The following is a 24,740-nucleotide window of genomic DNA, read 5'->3' on the forward strand; positions in this document are numbered from 1 at the left end:
TTAGATCTGCTTCTCACATACAACTGGGCTCACGGGTGAGTTTGACCAGTAATGATAACAATTCAGTGGGGTTGGGTGGGATGTTGAGTTGAAGGGAATTGGTAATGGAAAGTAGATGCTGAATTTCATTGTGTAGGGCAGATGATGTTGTGGAAGCATAGCGTCACCTAATTAGGCAAACTGAGGACAGCATGACAGAACAAACTTTCATATGACACCTTTCACGATTCTGTGTCCCAAAGCTCTTTACAGCCAATAAAATTCTTCTGAACTGTAATTGACTTTGCAGAAAATCTGAACCTTTGGCTAATTTCCAAGGCCCTACAATGTCATGTAAATTGTAATGTAGGAAAAGTGGCAGCTAATCTGTGTGCAGCAAGGTCCCATGTGAAAAGGGCCAAATATTCAGCAATGATCATTGAGGGCTAAATATTGGCTAGGATACTGAAGGGAACACCTCTGCAGTGGGTCTTTTTATGCTCACCTGAGGGGGAAGATGAGATCTAGGTTTAACGTCTCACTTGAAGGACGGCATCTTCAACAGTGCGCTATTCCCCTCAGTACTGCACTGGATTGTCAGTCCAGATTCTGTGCTCAAGTTTCTGGTTGTGGGATTGTTCAGCCCACAATTTTTGACTCTGATGAGGCTTCCGACTGAGCTACAGCTGTTAAGTATAGACAACGTGTATAATTTAAACAAGAGGCTGAGCTATGACAGTAAAAGATGTGAGAAGGAAGTGTTGGATGAAAAATTGATGCTCATGGTGAAGGGCAGGTGGCTTACTTCATATAAAGCAATCATTTGATATGGTGGAGCTGTGTCCGTTTAAGTCCAGGGTCTAACTATTAAGCAAACACAGGCCAAGGTGCAAGGTTTAACTGCTGTTAGGGTAGAATATTTCACCGATTGGTACTTGCCCCTCAACCTCAATTTATATATCGGGGTGCCCGGTATTTGAAGGTTGCTTTGCATCTGTGACAAACTGTGTCATCTATATGTTTTAAATATATCACCAGCAGGTCACCTGTTGTGTTACTGATGGTGAGTTGGAGATGTTGTCTTAAATGGAGTGAAATTTTTGATGAATTTTTAAGGTGAATCGGTGTCCCATGAAGACCACAGAGGTCCAATTGCTGAGTAAACTCTCCACTGGCTGGGATCATGCCTAGCACAAAGGAAGATGACTGTGGTTGTTGGAGGTCAATCATCTCAGTTCCAGGACATCACTGCAGGAGCTCCTCAGGGTAGTGACCTTGGCCCAACCATCTTCAGCTGCTTCATCAATGACCTACCCTCTATCATAAGTCAGAAGTGGGGATGTTCCCTGATGATTGCATAGTGTTTAATTCCATGTGGAACTCTTCACATAATGAAGCAAATGAGGGCTGCACGCAGCAAGACCTGGACAACATTCAGGCTTGAGGTAATAATTGCAAAGCAACACTTGAGTCACACAATTGCCAAGCTATGACATCGCCAAGTGCAAAGCAGGTCAGTTTCTTTCAATACAGTATGTCAAGTTACCCTCTAAGTTTTACACCATCCTGAAATTTGTAATGTTACAATGCAAATTTTTGTTGGGTATTATATTACTGGAGAATTTAATGTGAGCCTACATGCTGTAAATTAAAGTCAAAAGCACCACTGTCAGGCCAAACAGCTTATTCCGCTGTGAAGTGTAGTGAAAGCCTGTTTTAATCTTGGCACTGGAATTGATTAATAAACTTTGTTGCTTGAGTTTCAACTGTACATTTGAAAACATTGCTTTTGTTTCTTTGTTGCTATTAACTCCTGTATTATCATCCTGTCCTGACCAAGTTCAATGCTTCAGTGTGCCCCCACAAGACACTCACCCTCAATCAGAATCCTACACACACACACACCCCCACCCACGCCTACAGCCCCTGCCCATCCCCCATCCCTAAGGCCTCCTCCAGCTCAATGTCTCTGTGTGAACCTCTCACACTTGGCTCCATCTGCTCCACCACCACTGTTCCTACAACCTCTGCCTTCTGGAACTGTCTCCTTCATCACCTCTGCCTTAGCACCTCTCTCCCTTCAAGAATTTTGTAACACTCTCCTTCCCAACTTTTATACTATTTGTACTCACATTAAGTTCTGCTCTTCCACTCACGTTCATCAGCCTGCATTGACTCCTGGTCTGCTAAAATCTTGAATCTGAAATTCTCATCTTTGCACTCAAATCCCTTCAAGACCTCACCCTTTCACTCTTGTCAATTTTTGCAACTTCCTCCAGTCCTGTTATCCTCCATGATTTCTATGTTCCTACAATTCTAGCCTTTTGCACAGCCCCAATTTTAAATTTCTTCATCAACTGGGGGCTGGGCTTCAGCTGACTTGGTCCCAAGCTCTAATTTCTCTCCTTAAACATCTCTGCTCTTCATTCCTCCTTTAAGATGCATCTTAAAACTTATCTCTTCCCTGTACGATTATCTCCAGCACCAAATTTAGTTTGATAATGCTGGGAAAGTTTACCATGTTAAAGGCACTTCTATAAAGACAAATTGATGTTTAACTTGGTGCTTGCTGACTTTTGTCTTCCTTTATTCCCCAACCCAAATGGCCACTCACTATCCTCTGCCTATATTTCTTATTCATTCACAGGATGTGGGTGTCACTGGCTAGGCCAGCATTTATTGCCCATCTCTTATCGCTCTTGAGAAGGTGGTGGTGGATTATCTTCTTGAACTGCTACAGACCATGTGGTATACTCATAGTACTGTTAGGAAGGCAGTTCCAGGATTTTGACCCAGCGAGAGTGAAAGAACGGCAATAAAGTCAGGACTGTGTGTGACTGTGAGGGGAACTTGCAGGTGGTGATATTCCCATGTGTAGGGATGGTGGGTTTGGAAGGTGCTTTCAAAGGAGCCTGAGTGAGTGGCTGCAGTGCACCTTGTAGCTGGTACACACTGCTGCTACTGTGAGTTGATGGTGGAGGGAGTGAATGTTTGTGGATGGGGTCTCAATCAAGCAGGCTGCATCATCCTAGATGGTGTTGTACCTTGAGTATTGTTGGAGCTGCACTCATCCAGACAAGTGGAGAGTCTTCTACCACACTCCTGACTTGTGCAATGTAGACAGGCTTCGGGGAGTCAAGAGGTGAGTTCCTTGCAGAATTACCACCCTCTGACATGCCCTTGTAGCCACAGTAATTATGTGGTCCAGTTAAGTTTCTAGCCATTCGTAGCCTCCAGGATGTGGATGTTAAAACTGCTCCCAGAGAGGTGTGTACATATACTGAGAGGTAAAAACAGGAGGAGGAAATCGAGTGTGAACGCAAACACAGGAGGGAGAAAAGAAATAACAGGTTCTATTTTAATTCCCCCTTACTATTGGAAACCAAGCAGAGGGGCAGTTAAAATGGATTGGAGGGGATAATTACCTACTGCTTTCCCACCTCGATCTGGCTCCAAGCTGGTGGGAACTCTTTGATAATGCAGATAGCGTTCTGATTATGTCACCGGGGCTCAAACTCTTGTTTTAATCTTGGGACTGAGAGAGGTAACAGCGATGGCTTTCTTGCCAGGCAAAACATTGCTGGGAACTGCAATCATGGTCTGAACAAGTGAAAAAGATAAGGTTAAACTTTTTGTTTTAGTTTGGTTGAGGACCTGAAGGAACAAGGAAGCTTTTCCAGCGCCACAAGGAAACCTTGGGCCCAACTTGTCCCAGGCTTCATCCTTGCACTACTGTGGCTGAGATTCTCCTCCTGGAGACTTAGCTTGTCCTGGTAACCTGGTGTAGCCTCTTGTCACCCTATTTTCTTGGACGGGCGCAGGTTCCCATCTGTTTGAGTCCAGGAGTTGGCAAGTGGCACATGAATGATGCCCAGCTGTTGAGATGGCCAAGCATCCCTGGTACCATTCCCACCTGGGAGTCGAAACAGGTGAATCAGACAGATTCACAGAGGCAGCAAAATACACATGGTCAAGATAGACAACAAGCGAGTGAGTGAAACACATATGCACATGTTCAGAGTTTATGTTACAGTGACAGACAGACCTTTCATCCCCTCTAGTGCCTATGAAATGAAGGAGAGTGGGGCGGTTTGTCACTACACATTTTCCCAGCAGCTATTTTTATTGTTCCTCAGGGAACAGTTGAAACTGTTTCAATCAGAGCTGAACAGTGAGCTACATTTTAGCTTTCAATTCCAGGGAAATGGCACTTGCCAAAAGGCAGGGCTCTCGAGATTGTCAAAGCCTGACAGTAATTGAAGTGAACAGGAAGTTTCCCCTTAAACAGTGACCCAGCACAAACATGACCCCGCAACTTTCCATGAGCTGCTGTATATAGAACAAGCGTGTAACCTTCCCAAATCCCAGATTACAGCTTTACTCTGGTCTGGCCTGTATGTCTTAGAAGCACACTAGACTTCAGGTTTCTATTACAATGGAGGCTGATACTACATTGTTTCTTCGCTCTATACTTCTGTCACTCTATTGCTCTAAACCCTGGGCCTACTCATGTTGAACTCTGTGGATAAACAGTCAAGTGCTCCCAACGTACATGATGTATCTATTTGTTCCAATGTTTTTGTTTGATAGTCAGCTTGACTTCATCAGTTGCCTTGCTGTGTAGCAGGATTTTCAATGGATAGCCCAGTCTTGAGTTCCAATTAACACCAAGTTGGTGGCATGATTGCCAATAGTTGGTCAGCGGGAATACACAGTGCCAAATTTTCCCAATCCACAACTAAACAGGGGTGGTGCTTGGGATGATTGACAAAGGCACTCAAAAAAGAAACAGCAGCAACTGATACTTTGATTCTTCCCGCCTTGTTCTCCTGAAACTGATAAAAGCTGCTCTGAATGAAGAGAGGAAGAGGAGGCCATAGAATGGAGCATCAAAAGGAGATGGTGCACATCAAGATGAGGATCTTAATGCTGGGGAAAATTGAATTATTCTATTTCAAGCTCTCTCAAAAGGTCAGGTATAGCTCTCCTCGGCAGTCTCCAGCATCTATTCCCCTGCCTCAACCTTAGCATCAGAGCAGCAAAATCTAAGTTGACATTCCAGTGAAGTGCTACATTATCAGAAGTACTTTCCCTTTGAATGAGGTACTACCCCATGGCCCAACGCTACCAACCCTGATTGGGGATATTCCTTGAGGTTTCATCACATGTCCTCCCACTCCAATTATCCTGCCCAATTAGACAGTCCTTTTGTGCCACTGAAGTATTTTTATAACTAAAAAGAAGCGTTCAAAGAAAATGTTCACAACACATCCAGTTTGATAAAAACAAAGAACTGCAGATGCTGGAAATCCAAAACAAAAACAGAATTACCTGGAAAAACTCAGCAGGTCTGGCAGCATCGGCGGAGAAGAAAAGAGTTGACGTTTCGAGTCCTCATGACCCTTCAACAGAACTAGGTGAATCCAAGGAAGGGGTGAAATATAAACTGGTTTAAGGTGTGTGTGTGTGTGTGTGTGTGTGTGTGTGTGTGTGTGTGTGTGTGTGTGTGTGTGTGTGTTGTGGGGGGGAGGGGGAGGGGGGATGGTGTGGTTGTAGGTACAATCAAGCAGTGATAGAAGCAGATCATCAAAAGATGTCACAGACAAAAGAACAAAAGAACACATAGGTGTTGAGGTTGGTGATATATATCTAAACGAATGTGCTAATTAAGAATGGATAGTAGGGCACTCAAGGTATAGCTCTAGTGGGGGTGGGGGGAGCAGAAAAGATTTAAAAATATTTAAAAATAATGGAAATAGGTGGGAAAAGAAACATCTATATAATTTATTGGAAAAAACAAAAGGAAGGGGGAAGAAACAGAAGGGGGTGGGGACCCTGTTTAGTTGTGGATTGGGAAAATTTGGCACTGTGTATTCCCGCTGACCAACTATTGGCAATCATGCCACCAACTTGGTGTTATTTGGAACTCAAGACTGGGCTATCCATTGAAAATCCTGCTACACAGCAAGGCAACTGATGAAGCCAAGCTGACTATCAAACAAAAACATTGGAACAAATAGATACATCATGTACGCTGGCAGCACTTGACTGTTTATCCAGAGTTCAACATGAGTAGGCCCAGGGTTTAGAGCAATAGAGTGACGGAAGTATAGAGCGAAGAAACAATGTAGTATCAGCCTCCATTGTAATAGAAGCCTAAAGTCTAGTGTGCTTCTAAGACATACAGGCCAGACCAGAGTAAAGCTGTAATCTGGGATTTGGGAAGGTTACATGCTTTGTCAACATCTAATTTGATTGTCACTATGAATTTTCTCCTGGGTCGCTCTCCAGGAGATTAATCTTTAGTTCCTGGAGATAGCGCAACTATACTTCTGAGGACTGTTATTCTGGAAGGATGAGTTTGAATGGGCTAAGGGCCCATTTCTAGACCTAAACCTCTGTCACTCAATGCATCATATTCATTCCATTCAATGGTCAACACAACCAAGCATTCACAAGCAAAAAAATGGAGACACCACTGAAACTAGGAGTATAAAATTATCTAATTCATCAATAAATGATGATGTACTTTGGGAGCAATGCACACAGTAGATAGCAACACTTTTTTTCAAACACACTTGGTCCCTGAAGGCTGAAAACAATTACATTGTCAAGAGGCAATGTGTCAGGATCAGAGGCCTGAAGAAAGTAAAAAGGGACTTCATGAAACCAATTCAACTCTGACAACAAGTGGCAAACTGCCTTCTGAGATATCCTGCTTTATGGACTGCATGGGTTGAGAAAATTCAGTCAAGTGTCAGATTGGAAGAGCAGCCTAGAGTATACCAGACATAGCCTGATGAAGCACTAAACCATTCAGATCAGAGCTCTACCTTAGAAAGAGCAACCTATAATTGAATCTATTCCTCAGCGATGAGATGATGATGCTAGCTTTGAGTCACAAGAGTGGTCCTGCCTATTTGTCACAGTGAAATCTCCAGATCAGCATTGATGGGATCCAGAGAGAAATCTGGACTCAAAGCCATCACTTCACAACCGAACAGTCAACTGGAGCCAAGGGGTGTAATGGCATGAAGAACTAAGTGAAGGGGAAAAAAAAGAAACATTCTGACACCAGGGGGCAGCCCTCCTTTTTAACTGTGCCTTCTTTAAGGCCCCTTTCATACAGTAACAATGTTAGGCACTGATCTATTGCCAGGAGGCACAATCCCAACTGCTGTCTTGCCTAAGGGACACTCTGAAGAATGCCGCAATACAGAGTCAGTGCCAGCGGTTCCCCACAGTGAGGTCATGTAGCTGTGGGCAGCTCACTCTCCAAATGAAAAACAGGCCCTTCCCCACAGCGCACTTTTAAACACAGATGACTGGCAATTTCCATGTGGCGCTATGTCAGAAGTGAGGCTGGGCCAGCTAACAGGACATTTCATGCTGTTTCTTAAAATGGCAGGCAGGAAACTGCTAGGAGTCCAAGGCAGAAAGTTGCATGTGGAGCCAAGCTCTGGCTCTCAATAGGGGCACCAAACATTTCAACTATCACACCAGTAGCTCTTACGCAAGATGTACGCAGAAACTGGCTCTGGCTAACTTCCAGCCATGCCTGGGGTAATTAATCTTGCAAGATTAGACTGGGAGACTTCTAGCCAATCTGGGAGGATTGGCAACCCTAGCTCAAATCGGGCTGAACTGAAAGCCTGCCAAGGGCCCAGTGTGTATAGTAGGTCAGCCACAAATAGACTTGTGGGTACTAGAAGTATTACTGCATTACAACTGAGAAGCCTTGTTGCACCTTGCACGTACAATAAATTGAAATGAAGTGATACTCACTTCTTCCCAAACCTCCCTCCTTGACAAATTAAAAGATTGAGGATACGAAGGAAATGTGATTCTATAGGTCTAAACTCACTCCATTCATACAGTTGAAACCAAGTGTGGCTGGGTGGATAGCTATTGACCATCATTCTTGGGAACATTGGTGGGGCATTCAAGAATAATTTAAGGAGGAGTTTGTCTCTGCTTGTCTGCACTGCAGAGTGCAGGGGAATTGATTGGGAATGGGAGGGGAGCCAAAGGTAGGCGACAATCTTTGAAGTGACAGAAGACTATAGCAATTCACCTTTCTGCATGGCAACAAAAATAACCTTTTTGTTAATCTAAAAGCAGAAATTCATTGACACTTTGCAAGATGACCTCGACTCCTCGGTAATATATAAACAGCAACTATTTATGGAAAGATATATCCAGCATCTTGGAACAAGGCACTCAATCCAGATGCTCAATTTCCAGTTTAGTCTTTTCATTAGTAAAATGTAATGAGAGTGCCCACTATAATTTCAAAACACACCCAGCTCCACTATTCTAGATTCTGTCCTTCAAATCTGGGGCTGAAACTGGATGGAGTACTTTAAACTGTACAACACTAGGGTGAATTAGTTGTTGCTTTAAGTTGGTCATTAAGGATGATCACTGTTGAGTATTTTGAGGGAACGAGTTGAGTGCATTAAACCAGAAGTGTATTGCCACTAAAGCATTTTACCTTGTTTGGTTTTTGCTTTCACATTTTGACACGGGCTTAGTGAAAGCACAGTGCAGTAGGACTACAAGGAGTAGAGTGGGGAGGTGCTGTTGCATTGTGTTGCACTGACAATGTCTTCACTATAAATCTGATTGGATGTAGCATTTAGCAAATGCGCTGGTGACATCTTGTGGCAAATCATTACTTCAGACTTATTAATTAATTATATATACAGCCTGTCGAATGAACAGAGCTCAAACTATCGCTATTATTAAATGCCAACCCGTTGCTGAGAAATTGGATGTAGAATAAGAGGCAGTATCACTTGGGAGCACGAACAAGTCTAGTGATCCATTGGAAGCACTTCAACAACTTCAAAATCCAGGAGAGTGAAGCCTGTGCAGTTTGTGTGTGACATCTGAACCCAAGGGATTCAATTACAGCCTTCAAACCCATCCTCATTATGATGTTACATTTCTTGGTAATAAAGTGTAGATCACTCAAAACATTCAAAACAGACCTGGTTACACAACAAAATGGAAAGAAATGGTGCCCTCAGTATATTAAACAAAGTACAGCTTGCAACAGCTCATGTATTGCCAAGCCGCCAGAGCTGACTCTTTGTAGTCTGTTGCTTAAATGTCTTGATGTAACCACACTCAGGTTTCAATCATTCCTGCCCTAAAAACTGCTGGTGCTTTCTGGGCTACAGCTCCATCATTGTCATCAGCTTCCAATGCCTCACCTAATTTACCATGCTTCATGTGCAAAGTAAAAAGTGACCATAAAACTATTTATTGTTGGAAAAACCCAACCAGTTCACTAATATCCTTCAGGAAAGCAAATTTTCCATCCTTACCTGGTCTGGGCCTATTCATGACTCCAATCCCACTGCCCTATGAAATGACTGGGCATATTGTATAGTTCTATCGAACCTCAACGCCATAGCTCCCTACCACATTCTCAGGGCAACTTGGGATGAACAATAAATGCTAGACTTCCTGGCAAAACAACACTCTGAGAATAAATGAAAAACATAATGGTGATAGATTCCATATTGTTCAGATGCTGAGCATTTTTTAAATGGTGAAATTGGAAAGTGCTGATGCCCAAAGGGACCCGAGTGCCCTTATTTATAAGTCTCTGAAAGCTAACATGCAGGTTCGGCAAGCAATTAGGGAGGCAAATGGTATATTGGCTTTTATCGCAACAGGATTTGAGTAGTCATGAAGCTATTATTGTATATAATATTTTGGAAAATAGATTTAGTCTGTGGGTGTGTCTTAATTTGATTAAAGTCAGCTAGTCTGGGTGCTTTGATGTGTACTAGTTTTGACATGTAAGACATATAGCATGCATTTGCATTTTTTGAATTGTGTATTCAAGAAGTGGGGTGAAAACTGACACCTATCTAGCAGATACCAAGCAATGTGTTTATATTACTAATAAAATTGATACTATGAAAGGGGTTTTATTGTTAGAGGTTTAGTTCAGAGGTTGGTGATACAATGAGAATTTACATTCAATGGGTTGTGCAAGGTATAACTTCAGCAGTGATGAAAGTGCAGGGCAGAGGCAATGTAACATCAAAGCAGCTGTGAGCCTACCACCGTCTCCACAGGAACCAAAGTGAAAAGAACCTCATTTTGAATTGGTAAAGTGAAAATGCTTTGCCTAGTGTCTGGTTAAAATCGATGGGTTGCTGTTGCCTTAATGGAGATTAGTTTGGGAATTTGTTAAAAGTTATGATAGTAGTAATTTGTAGCCATGTGTATATATATTTTAACCTATGTAAATTAATAAAATATTTCATTTAGTTTAATGTAAAATCTCGAGAACTGGTGGTCTGATTCCTGAATTTAGAGTCACATCTCAAACATAACACAAAGTTATAGGTTATGACAGTTGTTTAAAGTTTCCCTCTGGGATTTTTAAATAACTCAGCTTTACAAACTGCATCGGTCATAACAGTACAGGAGTAAAGATGGCTTGCTTCAATTGTACTTTCAAGGGGATTGACAGGGTAGGTGCATAAAGAATGTTTCCCCTGGCTGGGGGAAGTCTAGAGCCAGGGGTCACAGTCTCAGCAAAGGGGAAGGTCATTTAGAACTGAGATGAGGAGGAATTTCTTCACTCAGAGAATGGTAAATCTTTGGAATTCTCTATCCCAGTGGGCTCTGGAGGCTCAGGCATTGAGAAAGTACAAAACAGAGATTGATGGATTTCTAGATACTAATGACATCAAGGGATATGGGGATAGTGTAGGAAAATGGCATTGAGGTAGAGAATCAACCATGATCCACTTGAATGGCGAAGTAGGCTTGAGGGGCTGAATGGCTGATGCCTGTTCCTATGTTCAGGGTAGAGCTTCTGGCAGCAGACTTCTGAAACAACTAACATTTCAGAACCTGACGGAATGGACCAGTGACAGACTCAAACTGGATTCAATGACAGTGTCAAATGAACAAGACTTTTCAACAGTTAACACACTGCTTTCCAGAAGCCTCACACTCATGCTGATTTTAACCCTGCTTATAATATCTACATATTCTGCTTCCATTTATGGAAGCTGTAAATTGCCAGCAAAGTGAAAAAGGAGGCAGACGTTCAACTCCTGAAACCTGCTCCTTGATTCAATTAGGTCATGGCTGATCTGTACCTTAATTCCATCTACCAGTCATGGTTTTGCAACTCTTAATACCCATGGAACCATAAAAACCTGTAAATCTCAATTGTGAAATTTTCAACTGAACCTCAACAGCATTTTTTTTGGGTGGGGGCAAGGGTGGTTGATGAGGGCGAAAGAGTATTAGGTTTCCATTATTCTTTGAGATGATATAAATTGTAAAAAGTTGAGGCCCCAGCAGTGATCCCTGTGGCACACCACTCGTCACATCCTGCTATCCAGAAAAAGACCCATTTATGCTTACACTCTGCTTCCTGTTAACTAGCCAATCTTCTTATCCATGCCAATAGGTTCCCCCCTTACACTATGAGCTTTTATTTGCCACAATAACCTTTGATGTGGCACTTTATCAAATGCCTTCTGGAAATCTAAGTACAGTACATCCCTGTTCCCCTTTATCTACAGCACATGTGACTCCTTCAAAAGAACTCCAATAAATTGGTTAAACATGATTTTCCTTTTACAAAACCATGTTGACTCTGCCTGATTGCCTTGAATTTTTTTAAGTGCCCTGCTATAACGTCTTTAATAATAGCTTCTAACATTTTCCCTATGACAGATGTTAGGCCATCTGGCCTGTAGTTTCTTAATTTCTGTCTCCCTTCTTCTTTGAATAGAGGAGTTAAATTTGCTATTTTCCAATCTAATGGAATCTTTCCCAAATCTAGGGAATTTTGGAAAATTAAAACCAATGCATTAGCTATCTCACTAGCTACTGCTTTCAAGAACTTAGGGTGAAGTCCACCCAGACCTGAAGATCTATCTGTCAGCCTGCAGCCCCAGCAATTTGCTTAATACCACTTCTCTGGTGATTGTAATTTTCCCAAGTTCCTCCCTCCCTTCCATTTCCTGATTTACAGTTACTTCCAGGATATTATGTCCTCTATAGTGAAGGCTGAAGCAAAATATCTGTTTAATTCATCCGACACCTCCCTACCTTTCATTATCAATTCCCCAGATGCACTTTCTATAGGATCAACACTTACTTTGTTAACTCATATTTAAATACCTATAGAAACTCTTACTATCCGTCTTTATATTAGCTAGCTTTCTCTCATACTCTAATTTTTCCCTCCTTATTAATCTTTTTGTCATTCTTTGCTGTTCTTTATATACTTTCCAATTTTTTTCTGATCTGCCACCCTTTGCATAATTATATGCTTTTTCTTTAAGCTTGATACTGTCTTTAACTTTTTTAGTTAACCACAGATGGTGGGTCCTCCCCTTGGAATTTTTCTCTCCTTGGAATGTATCCATTCTGTGTATTCTGAAATATCCCTTTAAATGTCTGCCACTGAACCTCTATTGATTTATCACTTAACCTCAGTTGTCAGTTCACTTTAGCTAGTTCCGCTTTCACGTCCTCATAATTGCCCTTATTGAAGTTTAAAATGCTAGTTTTGGACGCACTCATTTCTGCCTCAAAATGAATGTAAAATTCAATCATATTCTGATCGCCGCTACCTAGGGGTATCTTCACTATGAGGTTATCAATTAATCCTACCTCATTGCTCAATACTAGGTCCATTATAGCCTGCTCTCTGGTTGACTCCAGAACATGCTGTTCTAAGAAACTACCCCAAAAACATTCTATGAACTCCTCATACAAACTACCTTTGCCCATCTGATTTTTACAGTCTATATGTAGATTAAAATCTCCCATAATTATTGCTGTACCTTTCAGACAAGCTCCCATTATCTCTTCTTTTTTACTCTTCCTATCGTGTAGTTACAATTAGGGGGCCTGTGTACCACTCCCACAAGTGAGTTTTTGCCTTTATTATTCCTCATCTCACCCCAAACCGCTTCTACATCCTGGTTTCCTGAACTTAGGTCATCCCTCTCTAATATGCTAATATCATAATTAATTAAGAGCCACCCCTCCACCTTTTCCTAACTTCCTGTCCTTCCTAAATGTCACATACTCTTCAATATTCTGGTCCCAATCTATGTCATCCTGCAGCCATATCTTGATAATGGCTATCAGATCGTACTTATTTATTTCTATTTGTGCTATCAGTTCATCTGTTTTGTTTCAAATACTATGTGCATTTAGATATAAAGCCTTTAATTTTGTCCTTATATTATTTTTGTAATATCTAGCCTTATCTGCTGATTTACTGTTAGAATTGTACTCTCTGTCCCTTCCTGTCGCAGTCTGTTTATCATTTCCCATATTAATAACTTTTGGTCTTGCCTTGTCTCTACTCTTTGGTTTACCTCATCTTCCTAAATTTGATCCCTTGCTGCCACTATTCAGTTTAAAACCCCCTCTACTTCCCTAATTAGGTGACTCGCGTGGACACCTGCCCCAGCATGGTTCAGGTGTAGACCATCTCAACGGTATAGATTCCACTTTACCTAATAATGGTGCCAGTGCCCCATGAACGAGAACCCACTTCTCCCACACCAGTCTTTGAGCCATGCATTCATTTCTCTAATCTTATTTGCCCTATGCCAATTTGCATGTGGCAATGGTAACAATCCAGAAAATATTACCTTTGAGATTCTGCTTCTTAATTCAGGGCCTAGCTCATCATCCTACTATGCAGAGCTTCCTCCCTCATCCTGTCTATGTCATTGGTATCCAGATGGGCCACGGCCACTGGATCCTCGCCCTCCCACTGTTCCTCTTCAGCCCTCAGCAGGTGCCCCAAGCCCTGGCACCGGGCAGGCAACAAAGTCGTCTGGACACTTGCTCCTTGATACAGAGATGAGTGTCAATCCTCTTCGCTATACTGTCCCCTACGACCACTAAGTTCCTTTTTGCTCCCCCCACTTGGATGGCTTCTTGTACCACAGTGCCATGGTCAGTTTGCTCATCCACCCTGCAGCCCCTGCTATCATCCAAACAAGCTGAGAGAACCTCAAATCTATTGCACAATTGTAGAGGCTCACACTCCTGCCCTCTGGGTCGCCTTTCTAGCCTCACTCGCAGTCACACCCTCCTCTCCCTGGCCACTGACCAAATCAGAACACCCTATCCTAAGTGGTGTGACTGCCTCCTGGTATAAAGCATCCGGGTAACTTTACCCTCCTTGAGTCTGCAGCTCAGCCTCCAGCTCAATGACTCTGAGCTGAAGTTCCTCAAACTGCAAACACTGCAGACGTATTTACCCTGGATCACAATATTGTCCAGGAGCTCCCACATGCTGTAGCCTTGACACATCACCTGCCCTGCCATCCTTAATGTGTTTTAATTAATTACTTAATTATATTAATCACTTATTTATGTTGCTTTTTTATATATTTTATTAACTTTACCACCAATTTGAGTACTATTTTAAACCTTAGGGATTGAATAGAACTTAACCACTTACCAGATACTCACCAAACAGCTAGCTCCTTTCCCTGTAGCAGAGCAAGAACCAATTTCTATGGGATGACAAAGATAGAAAAAGGGAACGAACATGTCCTTCACCACCCCTGTTCCCCGAGCTCCCGTCTCACCAAACTCCAAGACTTGACCCAGTTAGCTCAGCTGCATTCATTTGTGCTCAGCACGTGCATTGGGGGGAGGGGGGCTGGAGGATGGGGGGCAGGAAAGAGGCTAGAACAGAGGTGGATGGGGGAGCACATGCACAGGTAAGGAATGGGAGTAAAGAACAATGAGAGAGCAGGATAAGGGGGAGAAGGGGTAGAGCGCAGATGGAGAGTGTGCGGATGGGCAGAGCTGGGTGACAAGGTGGGGGGGGGAGAGAGCGGAGGGCAGGGAGGGAGTGGAGGAGAAGGAGGGAGTGGAGGAGAAGGAGGGAGCGGAGGAGAAGGAGGAAACGGAGAAGGAGGGAATGGAGGAGCGGTGGGTGGAGGGAGTGGAGTAGAGGAGGTTGGGAGCAGTAGACTGGGGGTAGTGGAAAAGTGGGATAAGGGGGAGTGGGAGAGGAGTGTGAAAGAGCGAACAAGGAAGAGTGATGATGAAAGATGCTTGATTGAAAGAGTGTATGTGCACATATGAAGTTTGTGGAGGGGTCAGTATTCACATCTGTGATACCTCTTGCGGTCACATTTCTATTTTTTTTGTCTTGCTGATGTTTAGTTTTTCATTTTAAAATGATAGCGATACTAAATGGGTTAATTTATAACAGGTGGTTGAGATGTAAAAAATTAGTTGATGGGTTAGATAAACAGAAGCTATCCCCTCTGCCAGATGACCAAGTGAGCACAAGCCTTACATTAGAGCTTGGTCACTTATCAGGGAAATCAGCAAGCACTTTTTAAATGTAATCAGTAGTAGAATCTGGAACTCTCTCCTCAACAGGTTCTGGATGCTGGGACTATTCAAATCTTAAGGACTGATTTTGTTGTTGGGTAGTCATATCAAGGGATTTGGATCAAAGGTGTGTAAATGTAGACAAGATACAGATCAGTGTTAAGGGGCTTAATGACCTACTCCTCTCGTTCTCTACAGAATTGACCATTCTTCATGCATTAGTCCAAGCAGTGAGCATAATCAGCTAATAACCAGATGATCTGGCTATTTATCTTTTTTTTGGTGGTCCTTGCTTTGTACAAATTGGCTGCCACATTTCCTCCATTACAAGTGACTACTATTCAAAAAGAATATTGCAAAAAGAGAGACAATGATGCTCAATGGCATTACCATCACTGAATTCCCCACTATCAACATCCTGGGGGTTACCATTGATCAGAAACTGAACTGGACTAGCCATACAAATACTGTGGCTACAAGAGCAGGTCAGAGGCTAGGAATTGTGCAACGAATAGCTCACCTCCTGACTCCCCAAAGCCTGTCCACCATCTACAAGGCACAAGTCAGGAATGTGATGGAATACTCCCCACTTGCCTGGAAGAGTGTAGCTCCCACAACACTCAAGAAGTTTGACACTGTCCAGGACAAAGCAGCCCACTTGAATGGCACCACATCCGCAAACATTCACTCCCTCCACCACCGATGCACAGCACAGCAGCAGTGTGCACCATCAACAATATGCACTACAAGAATTCACCAAGGCACCTTCAACAGCACTTTCCAAAGCCACGGCCACTACCATCTAGAAGGACAAGGGCAGCAGATAGATGAAAAGCCCTCTTTTTGGAAGTTCCCCTCCAAGTAACTCACCAACCTGACTTGAAAATATATCACCATTCCTTCACTATTGCTGGGCCAAAATCCTGGAACTCCCTTCCTAACAGCACTGTGGGTGTACCTACACCAAATGGACTGCAGTGGTTCAAGAAGGCAGCTCACTACCACCTTCTCAAGGGCAACTAGGGATGGGCAATAAATGCTGGCCCAGCCAGCAAAGCCCACATCCCATCAATGAATAAACAAAAGTGCTGTTGAAGCTTTTCATCCTGCACCGATTAGGACAAAAGCACAAACGTCCTGAAGACCATTAGACATAGGAGCAAAAGTAGGCCATTCGGCCCATCTAGTCTGCTCCGCCATTCGATGAGTTCATGGCTGATCTGATAATCCTCAACTCCACTTTCCTGCCTTTTCCCCATAACCCTTGATTCCCTTACTCATTAAAAATTTGTCTATCTTAGCCTTGAATATACTTAACAACTTAGCCTCTACAGCCCTCTGCGGTAAAAAATTCCAAAGATTGACTACCCTCTCAGAGAAGAAATTCCTTCTCATCTCTGTTTTAAATGGGCGCCCCCTTACTCTGAGATCATGCCCTCTGGTACTAGACTCTCCCACAATGGGAAAAAGCTTTTTAGCATCTACTCTGTCAAGCCCTCTAAGAATCCTATATGTTTCGATAAGGTCGCCTCTCATTCTTCTAAACTCCGATGAGTACAGGCCCAACCTATTCAGTCTCTCCTTATAAGGAAATCCCTTCATCCCTGGGATCAACCTAGTGAACCTTCTCTGGACTGCCTCCAATGCCAGTACATCTTTCCTTAGATAAGGGGACCAAAACCATTCACAGTATTCTAGGTGTGGTCTGACTGGTGCCTTGTATAGTTCCAGCAAGACTTCCCTATTTTTATACTCCAGTCCCTTTGAAATAAAGGCCAACATTCAATTTGTTTTCCCTATTACCTGAACTTGTATGATGGCTTTTTGTGATTCATGCATGAGGACCCCCAAATCCCTCTGTGCTGCAGCTTTCTTCAATCTTTCTCCACTTAAGTAATATTCAGTTCCTCTAATCTTCCTGCCAAAGTGCATAACCTCACATTTTCCCACATTATATTCCATCTGCCACGTTTTTGCCCACACACTTAACCTGCCTATATCACTCTGTAAACTCTTTGTATCATCCTCACCACTTGCTTTCCCATCTACTTTTGTGACATCTGCAAACTTGGCAATCATACATTTATTTCCCTCACCCAATTATTTACAATATATATACTTGTGGCCCCAGCACTGACCTCTGTGGGACTCCAATAGTTACAGATTGCCATCCTGAAAATGCCCCCCGCATCCCAACTCTCTGTCTTCTATTAGTTAGCCAGTCCTCTATCCATGCTAATATACTACCCCCAACGCCATGGGCTCTTATCCTATTAAGAAGCCTTATGAGTAGTACCTTATCGAACGCCTTTTGGAAATCCAAATATATTAAATCTACTGGTTCTCCTTTATCTATCCTGCTGGTTACCTCCTCAAAGAATTCTAATAAATTTGTCAGGCATGATTTCCCCTTCATGAAACTATGCTGACTCTGCTTGATTATATTATGCATTTCTAAATACTCTGCTGTTGCATCCTTTATAACAGACTCTATCATTTTCCCAATGACGGATGTTAAGCTAACTGGCCTATAGTTACCTGTTTTTTTTTATCTCCCTCCCTTTTTGGATAAGGGTGTTACATTGGCAGTTTTCCAACCCTCTGGGATTCTTGGAAGATTACTACCAGTGCATCCACTATCTCTGCAACTATTTCCTTTAATATTCTAGGATGCAACCCATCAGGTCCAGGTGACTTATTAGTCTTTAGCCCCATTAGTTTCCCTAGTACTTTTTCTCGAGTGATAGTTATTGTATTTATTTTCTCCCCTGCCCCCCTTTTGCCCCATGATTATTTAGTATTTTTGGTATGCTATTAGCACCTTCTACTGTGAAAACTGATGCAAAGTATTTATTCAATTCCTCTGTCATTTCCTGGTTCCCCAGTATTATTTCCCCAGCCTCATTCTCTAAGGAACCTATTTTGGCTGTGGCCTCTCTCTTCCTTTTTATATATTTAGAGAAGCTCTTCCTGTCCATTTTTATATTACTTGCTAGTTTACTCAGTTTATACTACAGGAGAAAAGGGTGTTGACTGGTTGGCAAGTTGACTGATTGGCCAAGGAATTGCCATGGTGAAAGAAATGGGGATCTATAGGCTTCCCGAGCTCCTGGGAAAGGTGCAAGGCTTGAACATGTTCCTTTTGTTTGCAGAGAATAGGTCCCTGTGTATGAATATATGTCACTTCCAGTCAGCGTAAGTGGGCCACGTTTCCAGCTTGACTGATCATCTTAAATTGGAAATTTAAATTTGAAAAGCACTTCAGCAGCTGTGAAGTGCTTTGAGACATCCTGAGAACATGAAAGGTGCTATAGAAATTCAAGTCTTTCTTTATATTTAATCAGGGTTAACATTAGAACAAGGCAATCTGGTCCTCACCATAATTCATAGGTCTACATTTCCAGGAAGATGCATAACAATCTTAAGCAGGAAGACTGGCCTTTTGCCCCTCCCTAACTGGGTGGTGCCAAGGTCAATTGCAGGCAGTGCTGCCATGCCTGTCAAGGTCAGCTGACTCAGCACAGAACCTAGAGCCTTCCTGGTCAGTTCACCCACTCAATGGACAAACAATGGGCAGCAAGGAAGCTGCAAACAGAAGATATACATTCATTTAGGCTGCTGAACTTCAATATTAAGCCTGATAGTCCAGCAAATGGTATGTAACAATAGGCCAGCTTTAAGCATTGCAATTTAAAGATTGCAGAATAGATTACTCAGGAAAGAGTTCAAAGCCCCTTTCACCTCCATCTCCCATGTCAATAATTGCCTGTGAAGTGCCCACACCCTTCTACTTCCCCAAGTTCCGGAGCTCTTTGAGCTTCTTGCCTTTGCTAGTACATCTATTTAACATTAGCCCAAACCAGTAGCCAAAACAGCTGGAAAATCAGGAGAAGATATCTTTAAGAAAGCTTGATCGCACACCAATAACCTTCATCTGATAATGCTCAGAAATGACTACCCCAGACAAGAATACAGCAGCCTAACCTTGCAAAAGAGAGAGAATCCATCCCTGTAGGAATTGCACATTTCTGACAGCAACACTGGAGCTCCTACAGCTGCAGCTCAATGTTTAGTATCAGTCCAAGTTAAAACCTACTCAGAAGGCAGAAAGTGAAGCTTCACATACTGCTTACTTTTACCAATGAAAGATCCTACCCCAAGACACTCTACCTCATCACTGACAGTTTGAAGACAGGGTTTCATCGTTCATTACCTCAGGGTGGCTAAGCCTTACATTAGGCTACAGAAATCCTGGGAGTGGGACTTGTCTCTTAGGATTCGGCACAATTTCTTCAGCTTTAATTGTATATGTTGCAACCACCAACTGATTAAAGAAACTGGGATTGTCCCCCTTAGGGCAGAGAAGGTTTAGGGGAAATTTAATAGAGGTGTTTAAAATCATCAGCAGTTTTGATAGAATAAATGAGGAGAAACTGTTCTGACTGGCAGAAGAGTTCATAGCCAGAGGTCAGAGTTTTAATTGGCAAAAGAACTGAAGGTCGGGGTGGTGGGGAGAGAAGACATGGGCCAAAATTTAAGTGCTGTGATCATATGTGTGGCCAGCCTGACCTAGCATGAAATCACACGAGAAAACATCAGGCAAGTGTCCCGACATAATAGTGACGTCGCACCATATCACAGTCGGAGGGCGCACGTGGGAGTCAGAAGCGCACCTGCCAACAATTAAAATTACAATTAAGCCAATTAAAACTCCAATTGACCAGGATTTTTAGTGGCCCGTGCACTTTTAGGCTTGGCGCATAGGCCAATCAGCTAGCCGGCCTTTACGTTTTTGCATCATTCTCGATCCAGGGCAGGATAAAATGCCCAGATTATGCTTGAAGGTTGAGGTGTTAGGAGCATTGCTGTCAGTTATTGGTCGTTGCATTAGAGATAGTTTATGGCATTTTCTGTGTGCAAATATCTTTTGAACAATACTTCAGATCAGAGGCAGCTCTGCAGCAGTTGTCAGCCTTCATGGAGCTCGTTGTAAACTGCCCGCCTGCACCTTCACTTGTCTCGGTGCCACCCTCCCTCCCCTGGCAGCACTGAGCCCCTCTCAGCATCCATGTCACGCTGGCCTCCAGTTAATTGGCCAGCCAGCGTGAAATCACGTTTCTTCTCCGATGTGGATTCCACACCCACTCCAGGTCTGCTGATTGCGTGCGCCCAACAGGTGAAAAATTCAGGTCATGGAGAATATTTTTTTTTAAAACACAATGAGTTACGATGGTTTGGAATACACTGCCCAAAGACTGGTGGAAGGAGATTCAATTATAACTTTTGAAAATAAATTGGATAAATACTTGAAAAAGGGAATTTGCAAAGTTCTGGGGAAAGTTCTGGGTATGAGGACTAATGGAATAGCCTTCAAAGAGCTGGCAAGGCACAATGAGCAAGGCATAATGTAGGATTCTATGAACAGGGTCATTGTGTGTAAGGCCCTCCATCCGTCAGTTATCATTAACTACGTCATTATACAATTTAATTAATAAAATACCCTTTTTCAAATCCCTTCATAAAACCATTAAATACATTGTCAAAGACCCATAAAAAGTAAGTGAGATAAATGTGGCCCAAAGAACACAAGTCCCATTGCTTCTTCAATCTGATGCCATATACTGCGAAGGATCAATCAATGTTATATTTTAGATGGAATTAGCTAAGCTAATCTCAAGTGATTCTCATTCAAATTCATTTCAACATTTTCAACTAATGAAATTAATGGACTGGCTAGTTGGTGGAATGAGGACAGTGTAACTGCTCAGATTCAATGGAATACTCTGGCAAAGAGGACCCTGCCTAGGTAAGCCTGTTCCCTATACTACTGTACCCTAAACCAGGGTGCATGTATAAAATGATAAATTCGCTCTAAAGACCAATGACAATGAGATGGAATCAGGCCCAATATATGCACATCCCAAATGCAATCAGTCATGTCATACGTACATATTTATTTAATATATACACTCCTGTCATACAGTCATTGTGGCGCTAATGTATCAGGTTACAGGGGACAGGGATATGCACTTGGATTCAGTTGATATTAAGCTTTCACAAAGTTTTGGAAACAAAGAGACACTGAGCTTTTTGACAGCTTCAAGAGTGGAGAGTTTCTTTGAAAGGAAACTATTTTTCAAGCTTCCCTTGAAGGAATGATATTTTCCAAAGATTTCCATTTTACACTTGCCCAGGTTTCAGTTCCCAAAGCCAGAATTCAAAGCTAGGTCTGCCATCTAGGCTTTGGGGATGAGGCGACTGCATCGTGCAGACAAGGCACTCTTCAATCACTGATGAGACTCCGTTGGATCTTGCACCACACAGCAACACCCGCTTTATCCTAGTGCCAGTTACCAGATCACTTACAGCCTCAGCAGCCCCAAGATGAGCAAACTGCGACCATTTTTAAAAACGAACTTACACTTCACAAATAATGGGCCCATGCCATTCAGCTTCATCAGACAAGTGATGGAGAAATATCAGGAGGGCCAATTGTAAGAAGTGGTATTTTTCAGGTTATAAGATTAGTAGGCACAGTATGAGGCCATCTGGCAAAAGGCTGTTTCTCTTCTCTCTGGAACATAAGAAACAAATGCAAAAAAAAGCTAGCAGACAGCTTGAGGTAAAACAAAGATAACAGTCAAGCAGAATGGCACTTCTGAGTCTTGTGGCTCTTGTGTTCCCTCTTATCTATAGAAGTGTCTGGTAGGAGTTACCAACTGGCACCCAGCATGAGATAAGCTAAAATATGACCTCAATCAAAAAGAGATGGACAGAGGGGAGGTGAGATCTTGGATACGTGCCCTTCGGTCATTGGGCAGAGCTACTCGAACAAGTGAGTGACATAGGTTGAACAAACAGCCCTAGAAATAAAGTATATCAATGGTTGCTCAGGGGTTGAGGGGGCAGTCCTCGCCAAACAAAAGGTGACAAGCAAAGAACTTCCTAACACCTCAGCCAGCTCGAGAAGACAAAAGAACAAAGAGTAGAAAGTTGCAGCAAACAGACAAAAGAATGCCACCTCCAGCTGCAAAGATCAGCTACTCGGCTACATCTGCCCGCCCGTCCTCCAGGATCAGCAAACTGCTCTCACCTGTCATGGGTCATATGCTTTTTCCAATTATTTAATTTATTCATCATATCTAAGTGAATCTGTTGCTTCTTAATAAGTTACTTCACGATGACCGTGACTGTCTTTTTGGGTCATGTATGACTCTTGGACCTAAATCTCTCACAATTCATCAATCTAGAGAAGGCTTATGACCAGTTACCTAGGGAGGAAGTCTGGAGGTGTGCTAGATATAAGGTGCTGTCCCTGAGATGTACGTGTGACAATTACAGGACATGTGCAAGGAATGCCAGACAAGAGCAAATTGCTGTGTGGGGTAGAGTGAGTTTCAAATTCAAAATTGGATTACACCAAGGATCAGCACTGAGCCCCTTCCTCTTCCTGATTGTCATGGATATTCTAACTGAGCAAACGAGGTGGGAAGTGCCATGGTGAATGATGTTTGCAGAGGGCATTGTGCTATGTGGTGGGGTTGATTAGTATATAACTGAACACCTGGAGATTTGGAGAAAAGCAATGGAAAGGGGTATGAAGATCAGTAGACCAAAGACCCAATATATGGATCATCAGTTTGAGCCAAGGGAAGAGAGCAATGTTCCCTTTAAGCTGCGTGTGCACGCTGCTGTGCAACAAGTGGGACTGTGCCATGCAGGGAACAAAAGAGTCACACACAAGCAAAGTTTCTTTCAAGTGCAGGCATGCATTAATCTTAAAGAGGCCATGCACTATGCCAAGCCAGCCACACACAGCAAACTGAAGTTGGAGGGAATATTGATAGGGAGCCTTGCCCACCAGGAAGCATATCAGAAATTCAAATGCATACCATGATTGATTTTCAGAAGGTTTGGTTAACTGTGCATTGCGCAAGGTCAAATTTCCAATCTGTGGGCCAATGGGCCAGGAATGCCAAGCCAGAAAGTTCCTCCTGCAACCCATGGCTTGTCTGGATTGTGCACAGCTGTCTGGTCTGTTAATTGACTTCAGACTTGAGCTTTCACTGTGATTTTCTCATCTATTACAGGAGAAATGGTGAATCTTTGGAATTCTCTACCTCAGAGGGCTGGGAGACTCAGTCACAGAGTATGTTCAAAGCAGAGGTCGATAGATTTCTAGATATCAATGACATCAAGGGATATGGGGATGGTGCAGAAAGGTGGCGCTGAGAAGATCAGCGATGACCTAGTTAAGTGGTGGAGCAAGGTTGAATCTTGCCGAATGGCCGACTCTTGCTCTTATGTTCCAAAAAAATCTGTTGTGATCCTGGACCAATGTCCAACTCTCAAAACAAATTATACAGTTAATCATTGCATTGCTGTTTGTGGGACCTTGCTGTGTACAAACTGATTGCCACATTAATCTACATAATGACAGTGACTACACTTGAAAAGGTTCAGTGACTGCTAGAGGCATTGGGATGTCTTGAGGACATGAAAAGCGCTACATTATTGTAAAGTATTTCTGTTTTACTTTCCAGAACTATGTTTTGTTTCACACTCCCAACGTTTATGATCCTTTGCTTATGATTTGTAGGTCATGCACCAGTTTGCACCTCATTCCACACTTTTTTAAGAAACTTATCAAAAATATTAATTGCCTCTCCGTAAAGGGAAGCAACATTCCTTGAATTTCAGTTAGCTTCTCTCCTCCCAGGTCTCACTTTTGGGGTTTCCTGAGCTAGTTTCCAATTCTGTAGGGTCTAACACCTTGTAACATGAATTCTAATTTTTCTTCAAATGCTGTCAAATCAGCTAAGTAATTTCCAACCTTGTCTATTTTCATCTCCAATAACTTAGTGCATGCAATCATAGTAATGAGGCCATTCATTCCCTCGAGCCTATTCCACCATTCTAGATCGTGGCTGGTCTGTAAATAAGTCCAAATTACCAAAGACAATCCCATAAAGATCCAACCTATTCCTTATCCCACTGCCTTTCCTTGTCTTCTTGCATGTTCGCCTAGCTTAAAATAGTCATCAATAAGGTCATAAGATATAGACCATTCGGCCCATCAAGCCTGCTCTGCCATTCATTAAGATCATGGCTGATCTGATTGTGGCTATAACTCCATTTTACTGCTCCTCCTGCAATTTCCTTTGAAATGATGTGATGGCTTATGCCTCAACGGATACTTATGGTAACGCATTCTACTTTCCTTCATTACTTATTCACTGAGAGGTGGAAACAATTTTTCTCTGTTCACCACAGCAAAACCTTCCATAATCTTAAAACCCGCCCCTACCCACCTGTCCACCCAACATCAATCTTCTCTGCTCCAGGTTTGTAGGAAATTTCTTCAAAACTCATTGTTCAATACCAGTGAATCT

The 24,740-nt window shown here is 42.6% G+C and overlaps 1 protein-coding gene across 7 annotated transcripts in view; it reads right to left on the reverse strand.

Annotated features, from left to right (window-relative positions):
* Positions 1 to 24,740, reverse strand: part of vac14 (vac14 homolog (S. cerevisiae)) — a 449,264-nt gene that overhangs the window by 125,344 nt on the left and 299,180 nt on the right. The gene's annotated exons all lie outside the window — the stretch shown is intronic.

The sequence above is a fragment of the Carcharodon carcharias genome, chromosome 7, assembly GCF_017639515.1.
Source record: "Carcharodon carcharias isolate sCarCar2 chromosome 7, sCarCar2.pri, whole genome shotgun sequence".
Lineage (NCBI taxonomy): Eukaryota > Metazoa > Chordata > Chondrichthyes > Lamniformes > Lamnidae > Carcharodon > Carcharodon carcharias.